Below are 10060 nucleotides of genomic sequence, written 5' to 3'. Positions count from 1 at the left end.
TTTTTAGTAGAGACGGGGTTTCACCGTGTTAGCCAGGATGGTCTCGATCTCCTGACCTCGTGATCCGCCCGTCACGGCCTCCCAAAGTGCTGGGATTGCAGGCTTGAGCCACCGTGCCCGGCCGGCTTTCTTAAAGATCAATACAATTGATAGACTTCTAGCAAAAAGAAAAAACAAAGAAAGAAAAGAAATTATCACCAATATAAAAAATAATGATGAGGCCATCCCAAGCATTCAGGAAGTAAAAAATGTCTATCATTCAACAACAGAAACACAGGAAACACTTTCTAACATGATTTATGAGGCCAACTTAAACCTAGAAAAAAAAACTGACAAGGACATTCCAAGAAATAAATATTAAAGGCCAAGCTCTTTTCTGAATATAAATGGAAAATCATCAATAAAATATTGGCAATGAGATCTCAAGAATATATAAACACATGATAATAAATCATAATAAAGTTAGATTTGATCCATAAATGTGAGGTTATTTTAACATATAAAAACTTATCAATAAAATTTACTACCTGAACTATAAAATGGAAAAAAAATGATATTTTATTAGCTACAGAATAAGCATCTGATAAAAACACTTTTATAAAAAAAATTCATAGCAAACCAGGAAATTTAAAAAATATTTTTATTGTGATTAAGTATCTACCAAAACCCTTTATAGCTAATATGATGCTTAATGATCAAATGTTAAACCTCTCCTCAAGTTTAGGCCTAAGACTTTTACTGAACTCTGCACTCTAGTGGAATCAGGTAAAAATAAATAAATAAAAATACGTAAACAGAAGAAAGAAAATTGCCATTATTCACAGATAACATTTTAATGAAGAAAGTCCCAATAAAAATAAAACATAAGAATTTATAAATAAATATAGCAAAATTATTAGCAAAAGAGTCAATACAAATTCTATTTCTATAGACTAGCAACAAAAAATTAGAAAACAAAACTTAACAATGATTTCATTTTGTTCTAGTTCTGAACAAGATATAGTAGATTTATTTCAATGTATTCTATCTTGCTGATTATACTAATAAACCAGTACAACAAAATACATGAAACTATCATCAGAGTACTCTGAAAGGTTGGGGGAAAATGCAGACTCTCTTGAGAACTCAGGACCCAGGGTTCAGTTTCCTATTTTGTGTTTGATTGCTTGTTTTCTGTTAGTTTGTCAGTTTTCCCTCCTATATATCCCTAGTCTAGTGATGAAGAAGCTTTTGCCACCTGGAAACACCAATGGTCACACACTGTAAAAATAAAAAATAAAAAACTGGCCATCTGATAAAAACACTCTTATAAAAAAAATTCATAGCAAACCAGGAAATTTAAAAAATATCTTTATTGTGATTAAGTATCTACCAAAACCCTTTATAGCTAATATGATGCTTAATGATCAAATGTTAAACCTCTCCTCAAGTTTAGGCCTAAGACTTTTACTGAACTCTGCACTCTAGTGGAATCAGGTAAAAATAAATAAAAATATGTAAACAGAAGAAAGAAAATTGCCACTGACACTACAGGTGTCAGTGGCTGACACCTGTAATCCCAGCACTTTGAGAGGCTGGGGCAGGAGGCTTGCTTGAGCCTAAGGAGGATGAAGTCGCAGTGAGCAGTGATCATGCCACTGCACTCCAGCCTGGGTGACAGTGCAAAACTCTGTCTCAAAAACAAAAACAAACCTACCATACCAATACACACAAAAAACTATGTATGTTTTTTCAGTTCTAGCTGTAGGTCTGGGAGAGGAGTATCCCTGCAGGACAAAAACTTTTTGACTTGTTAGTGGTCTATTCAGGGATTCAACTTCCTGACTTAGACTTGGGAGGGTGTATGTGTCCAGGAATTTATCCATTTCTTCGAGATTTTCTAGTTTATTTGCATAGATGTGTTTACAGTATTCTCTGGTGGTTGGTTGTATTTCTGTGGGAAAAGTGGTGATATCCTCTATATCACTTTTTATTGTGCCTATTTGTACTGAAATTGAGGCAGTAATTAAGAGCCTACCAACCAAAAAAGTCGAGGACCAGATGGATTCACAGCCGAATTCTACCAGAGGTACAAAGAGGACCTGGTACCATTTCTTCTGAAACTATTCCAAACAATTGAAAAGGAAGGAATCCTTCCTAACTCATTTTATGAGGCCAGCATCATCCTGATACCAAACCGTGGCAGAGACCTACACAAAAAAAATTTCGGGCCAATATCGCTGATGAACATCAATGTGAAAATCCTCAATAATATACTGGCAAACCAAATCAGCAGCACATCAAAAAGCTTTTCCACCATGATCAAGTTGGTTTCATAGCTGGGATGCAAGACTGGTTCAACATATGCAAATCAATAAAAGTAATCCATCACATAAACAGAACCAATGATAAAAACCACATGATTACCACAATAGATGCAGAAAGGCCTTTTGTAAAATTCAACACCCCTTCATGCTAAAAACTCAGTAAACTAGGTATTGATGTAACATCTCAAAATAATAAGAGCTATTTATGACAAACCCACAGTCAATATCATACTGAATGGGCAAAAACTGGAAGCATTCCCTTTGAAAACTGGCAGAAGACAAGGATGCCCTCTCTCCCCACTCCTATTCAACATAGCATTGGAAGTTCTGGCCAGGGCAATCAGGCAAGAGAAAGTAATAAAGGGTATTCAAATATGAAGAGAGGAAGTCAAATTGTCTCTGTTTTCAGATGACATGATTGTATATTTAGAAAACTCCATCATCTCAGCCCAAAATCTCCTTAAGCTGATAAGCAACTTCAGCAAAGTCTCAGGATACAAAAATCAATGTGCAAAAATCACAAGCATTCCTAGACACCAATAACAGACAAACAGAGAGCCAAATCATGAGTGAACTCCCATTCACAGTTGCTACTAAGAGAATAAAATACCTAGGAATCCAGCTTACAAGGGATGTGAAAAACCTCTTCAAGAACTACAAACCACTCCTTAAGGAAATAAAAGAGGACATAAACAAATGGAAAAACATTCCATGCTCATGGATAGGAAGAATCAGTATCATGAAAATGGTCATACTGCCCAAAGCAATTTATAGATTCAATGCTATCCCCATCAAGCTACCACTGACTTTCTTCACAGAATTGGAAAAAACTACTTTAAACTTCATATGGAACCCAAAAACAGCCCACATGGCCAAGACAATTCTAGGCAGGAAGAACAAAGCTGAAGACATCATGCTACCTGACTTCAAACTATACTACAGGGCTACAGTAACCAAAACTGCATGGTACTGGTACCAAAACAAATACATAGACCAATGGAACAGAATAGAGGCCTCAGACATAACACCACACAGGTACAACCATCAATCTTTGACAAACCTGACACACACAAGCAATGGGGAAACATTCCCTATTTAATAAATGGTGTTGGGACAACTAGCTAGCCATATGTAGAAAACTAAAACTGGACCCCTTCCTTACACCTTATACAAAAAATCAACTCAAGATAGATCAAAGGCTTAAACATAGACCTAGGACCATAAAAATCTTAGAAGAAAACCTGGGCAATACCATTCAGGACATAGGCATGGACAAAGACTTCATGGCTACAACATCAAAAAGCAATGGCAATAAAAGCCAAAATTGACAAATGGGATTTAATTCAACTGAAGAGCTTCTGCACAGCCAAAGAAACTATCATCAGAATGAACAGGCAACCTACAGAATGGGAGAAAATTTTTGCAATCAATTCAGCTGACAAAGGGCTAATATCCAGAATCTACAAAGAACTTAAACAAACTTACAAAAAAAAATTAAAACAAAACAAAAAAAAACACCCCCATCAAAAAGTGGGCAAAGGATATGAACAGACACTTGTCAAAAGAAGACATTTATGCAGCCAACAGACGTATGAAAAAAAGTTCATCAGCACTGGTCATTAGAGAAATGCAAATCAAAACCACAACAACATACCATCTCACACCAGTTAGAACGGTGATCATTAAAAAGTCAGGAAACAACAGATGCTGGAGAGGATGTGGAAAAATAGGAATGCTTTTACATTGTTGGTGGGACTGTAAATTAGTTCAACCATTGTGGAAGACAGTGTGGTGATTCCTCAAGGATCCAGAACTAGAAATACCATTTGACCGAGCAATCCCATTACTGGGCATATACCCAAAGGATTATGAATCATTCTATGATAAAGACACATGCGCATGTATGTTTATTGTGGCACTATTCACAATAGCAAAGGCTTGGAACCAACCCAAATGTACATCAATGATAGACTGGATAAAGAAAATGTGGCACATATACACCACAGAATACTATGCAGCTGTAAAAAAGGATGAGTTCATGTCCTTTGCAGGGGGATGGATGACGCTGGAAACGATCATTCCCAACAAGCTATCACAAGATCAGAAAACCAAACACCACATGTCCTCACTCATAAGTGGGAGTTGAACAATGAAAACACAAGGACACAGGGAGGGGAACATCACACACTGGGGCCTGTCACGGGGTGGGGGTCTAGGGGAGGGATAACATTAGGAGAAATACATAATGTATTTTATCTAAAAAATAGAAATTCATCTAAATCAACAAAAATTATAGATAGTTTTTAGGAAAGAGATCCTGAAATCTGAATTGGCATGTCAAAAATGTTTTAAAGATGATATAGAAATGGCCAATAATTATCTGAAAAGATATTTATGTTGAGTAGTGACCAGGAAGATGCCAATCAGCAATAACATGGGATACCAACATGCATCTATTAACCTGGCTAAAATTAAAGATTGACAATACTAAGTATTGGCAAGATTGCAGAGCAATTTGAACTCTCATATACTGTTGGTGCTATGTTCAGTATTCACTATAGTATATTTTTTGGTGGTCAAACTGAAGACGCATTTAGTTAACATCTATCTATTAACTGATATTTATGGTCTTTGCTATATTTTAAATTAATTTCTAAAATTTCACTGTATTTCATAAATGTTCCATGGCCAGAAATTTTTAACAAAATAAATTCAGTGTTTGTTAAAGAAAGAAGAGTGAACTACAGATGCTGAAGCCAAAATTGCTCATGGTGAAGGCAACATGTGTTATTTTCTCTGGATGGAGTTGCAGCTTAACAAATTTTCTCTGATGTTTCTCTGTATTTCTGTATTAATGCTAAAATACAGCCAATGTTCCTCTCAAATTTGTTCAATTTTCACTTAGGTCATGGAAATATTGTATTTTACTTTCTTGCCAATACTATTAATACTTTTTGTTTTCAAAAATTACATGTATACATGGTTCAGACAAGCAAAGAGTGCCGGAGATACTATAAGGAAAAATAGCAGCCTCCTGTCTCACTTTATATTACCCCAATTACTGCATTCCACTCTGTTAGTTGGCATTTATTTCCATGTTTCCAAATAACACAATACTGTCATGTATTGCTTGCATTTCAGCTAAAACTTGACTTCTTAATATGGAAAATCTTCATTTAGTTCTTAACCTAAACTCAGTACACTTTTTCTCTAGTATGATATAACAATTTATGATTAAACTTCTCTCTCGGTCCAACATATGAAGAAATCCAGGAGTTTGGCTATTATGCTTGTCAGCATTATCATGCACCCTTGTTTCTTCTTTTTGCTTCTTCCCATTCAGATGCTGATATCATGAAGGTCTTGCTAGTTTTGGTAGGTTTTGATGGGTTATCCCCACCTGCTTGTATTTTGAGATTTGTAAGGAAACCTTGTCAATTAGTTTTGTTGTAAATGTGCATGGATTTGGGGCTTTCCTGTCTCATTGCTCTGCTTCTATGTGGGGATTCGCCATCTCCACTGTCATGACACCTTTCTGATATCCCTACATTTGAATATAAAACTGAGATAATAATACATCTTCTTATTTTATAAATGTAAAAGAATTAACTTAGAACACTAATAATAAATACTATAAGGAAATGTGATGAATCACTGAAATGGAGCTTTACATAGCAAAAAGGGTATTTTCCCAATGAAGACTTAGGTGATCATTACAGCCCAAGAAAAAAAAAAATCATAATTTCTTTTCTGGTATTTACATAATGATGATTTGAATAATTTGCACATGTGGACACAATTTATCTTCTCAACTGTGTGATTGTGTAAGACAATGGTTGAATGCTCATTATTATTGAATAGACTCTAGCACTAAACAGAAGTGGTGTTAATGATCAGAGAAGGTTTGTTAAATGAGCAAGTAAAATGAAAATGTGAATTGATTAAAAATTATTTTTCTTTGATTTAGAGTAAATCCTTACATATTCGTGGACAGGTTATCTTACTTCTTGGGTTGTCTTGTGTGAAAAACATTTCACTGAAATCTTTGCTTTATTGACAAGTGAACTCCTATTTTCTCCGAGCGTGGAGATTTCCAAACAACTATGTAGGTTTTGTGTCACAGAGAATAAACAAGAGACGATAGCACTTACACCACTCTATTTTCTTCCCGGAGGAAATTACAGAACAAATTTTAGTTTGAAATTAGATTGTGGGAGTGGGCTCATGTCCAGTTCCTGCCATGTCAGACCATTAAACTGTGGCTTTATTATTCTGTTCAAAGTGAATTCTCACACTATCAAACACACATGTAATATATATGTCTAAAAATGTTGCCACTACTGGATGAGATAAATCAATTTTACATTATTTAATATTTTAATCACTTCTTCATTATGATTAACAGAAGAATGACTGTTAGTGGCATTAGGAATTGGAAAAATTTTTATTATTCTGTCATATTCATTCAGCATATTTTTAAAAAGGGAAGCCCTGGTCAATGTGTCACCTAGAATCCTAGGGAAAGAAAGAAGCTGGCTGTGGTGGGAGGGACATGTTATCTATGTTACCCTATGTCATCATCTAAAAATTTCAAGGAATTTGGTCTTACAGTATATGACAACCAGAACTGGCCTTATAATTTGTTAATAATATTATTTACAGTTCATATTTCAAAGCTAAGAAAGATTCATTAAGCCAAAATTTCACACAGAGACAGAACTGGAATTAGAATCCGGACTTCCTGGATCCCTGTTCAGTGCTTTTTCTTCCTCATCTCCCAAATTTGCCCCAGCCCAAGTTTGTTTTGATTAGCCTTCTTCAGTCTAAAATATTAATGCCTGAAAATCAAACACAGAATATTCCAGAAAAAAAGTTCTATAGTGACCAGAATACAAAGTGTGATAAACTCCATTGAATTTGAGAAGAGTGCTAAGTAATTGAGACATGGCATGACATAAGCCTCTGCCATCAGTGCTTCCCACTTTGTTCTAAACTGTAAAACTCAATACCTCCCTGAAATGGTCCAGATACTGCATGGAAGATTCTATTAATTATAATTCAAAATGGCATCACTCACAATCATCTTAATAATGCACACTCCCCTCCCAAAGACAATATGTAATGATAAGCCTTGAGTCCAGCACGCACATAGATAACAGTATTGGGTTCCAGTTCATATGATTTTCTTTTTTATTTCATTTAAAAATATTTTATATGGCATAAGGTTATTGGATTTTTGAAATCTTAAATCTACAAAGATGTTCTTTCAGCTTTAAAAACATTTTCTATTTCATTCATAAAGATCATGTTTATTTAACCTACTTATGGCCACTCAAAAATGCTGTTTTAAAGGAAAACACTTATTTTTAAAGTTAACTAAACTTTAGAATTTACAACACAGATAAAATATTATTCTTTATCTTAATATGTTACTAAACTGGATAATTTATGCAATTAAAATATTGCACAAAGGAATTGCTCTATGCCTCATGATGGTTTTATTTTTCTTAACACAATCTTAAAATGCTTCTTTAGCTCATTTCAATTCTAGAAGTAATAAGGATCAACCACATTTTTTTAAAAGACTTTAACATTCCTGGAGGTGATTACAGAACAAATTTGAGTCTGGAATTCAATTGTGGGAGTGAGCTCCTGTCTAGTTCCTCCTGCGTCATAACTAAAAAACTGTGGCTTTATTATTCTATTCAAAGTGAATTCTCACCTTAACACATGTATAATAACATCTATGCCTAAAAATGTTACCACTACTGGATGAGATAAATCAATTTTATATTATTTTTTAATCACTTCTTCCTCATGATGATTAATAGAAGAATGACTTTGGATAACAGTACTTTATCAGATGTGTATGTTGCAAACACATCCTCCAAGTTTGTGCTTCTCTTCTCATTCCCTTGATAGTCTTTCACACAGCGTAAGTCTCCTGAATTATTTCTTTCATGAATCATGCCTTTGGTGTTGTATCTACAAACATCACTATATCCTAAGTCATCTAGGCTTTCTTTTGTGTTATTATCTAAGACTTTCTAAGACATTTGTAGTTTGTGTATTAAATTTAAGTCTGTGATTCATTTTTATTTAATTTTTTTTATTCCAGTGTAAGGTCTGTGTCTAGATTTTATTTGAACATGTGGTTGTTCAGTTGTTCCAGCACCATTTGTTGAAAAGACATGTTGTCTCCCTTGTATTGCCTTTGTTCCTTTATCAAAGATTAGTTGCTTTACTGGGTCTATCTGGGCTATTTAATTCAGTTGACCTATTTGTCTATTCTTTCAACAATACCACAGTCTCAATGACTGTTTTATAATAAGCAATGAAGTCATTTAGTGTCACTCCTCCGACTTTGTCCTTCACCTTCAATATTGTGTTGACTATTCTGGGTGTTTCTCCTCCCCATCTAAATGCTAGAATATGTTTGTCAATATCTGCAAAATAACTGTCTGGGATTTTGACTAGAATTGCATTGAATCTGTATATCAAGTTGGAAAGAACTTACAACTTGGCAATATTGGGTCTTTCTTTTCATAAAAGTATTTCTACTTATTTAGTTCTTCCTCAATTTCATTCAGATTTTTTGTCATCTTCCTCATATAGATCTTGAACATATTTTGTTAGATTTGTTTCTGTTTAATCTTTGGGGTGATAATGTAAATGGTAATGTGTTTTAATTTCAGCTTTCAATTGGTCATTGTTGGTATATAGGGCAATAATTGACTTTTGTATATTAATCTTGTTTCCTTCAACCTTGCTATAATTGCTTATTAGTTCCTGAAGTTATTTTTGTCACTTCTTTCAGATTTTCTACATAGGTAACCATGTCATTTATTTCTTCTTTCCCAATCTGTATAGTTTGTACTTTATTTTCTTGCTCATTGTATTAACTAGGATGTCCATTACAATGTGGAAAAACTGTGGTAAGAAGAGACACCCTTGCCTTGTTCATAATCTTGGTGGGAAAGATTTTATTTTGTCATCATTAAGTATAATGTAAGCTGTAATTTTTTGTAGGTTTTTTCATTTACCTCTATTCCTAGTTCATCATGAATGGACATTAAACTTTATTAGATGCTTTTTCTGCATCTATTTGTATAATTATGTGATTTTTCTTCTTTTGCCTTTCGATGAAATAGATTATATTAATTGATTTTTAAATGTTGAACCAGCCTTGCATGCCTGGGATATATCCCCACTTGTTCATGGTGTGCAATTACTTTATTACATTGTTGGATTCAATTGCTGGGATATTGAGGACTTTTGAATCGGTATTTATTAGATATTTGTCTCTAGTGTTCTTGTAATGTCTTCTGTTTTGGCATTAGGGTAATGCTGGCCTCATAGTATGAGTTAGGAAGCATTTCTTACGCTTGTGTCCTCTGGAAGAGATTAGAGAATTTGTATAATATTTTTCTTAAAAGTTTGGTAGAATTCACCAGTGAACTCATCTGGTATTGGTCCTTTCTATAGAATATTATTTATTTATTCAATTTACATAATACAGGCCTATTCAGATTGTCTAGTTCTTCTACTGTGAGTTTTCGTTAATGGTGTTTTTCAATAAATTGGTCAATTTCATCTATGTTATCAAATTTGTCGGAATAGAGTTGCTCATACTATCATCTTTTTAATGGACATGGAATCTGAAATGATCTCCCTTCTTTCATGCCTAATACTAGTTATCTGTGTCCTCTCCCTTCTTAGCCTGGCTTAGTGATTTAATTCAACTTAAAAAAAAA

Source organism: Colobus angolensis, unplaced genomic scaffold (assembly GCF_000951035.1).
Source record: "Colobus angolensis palliatus isolate OR3802 unplaced genomic scaffold, Cang.pa_1.0 Scaffold229, whole genome shotgun sequence".
Classification (NCBI taxonomy): domain Eukaryota; kingdom Metazoa; phylum Chordata; class Mammalia; order Primates; family Cercopithecidae; genus Colobus; species Colobus angolensis.
This window is presented reverse-complemented; position numbering follows the sequence as displayed.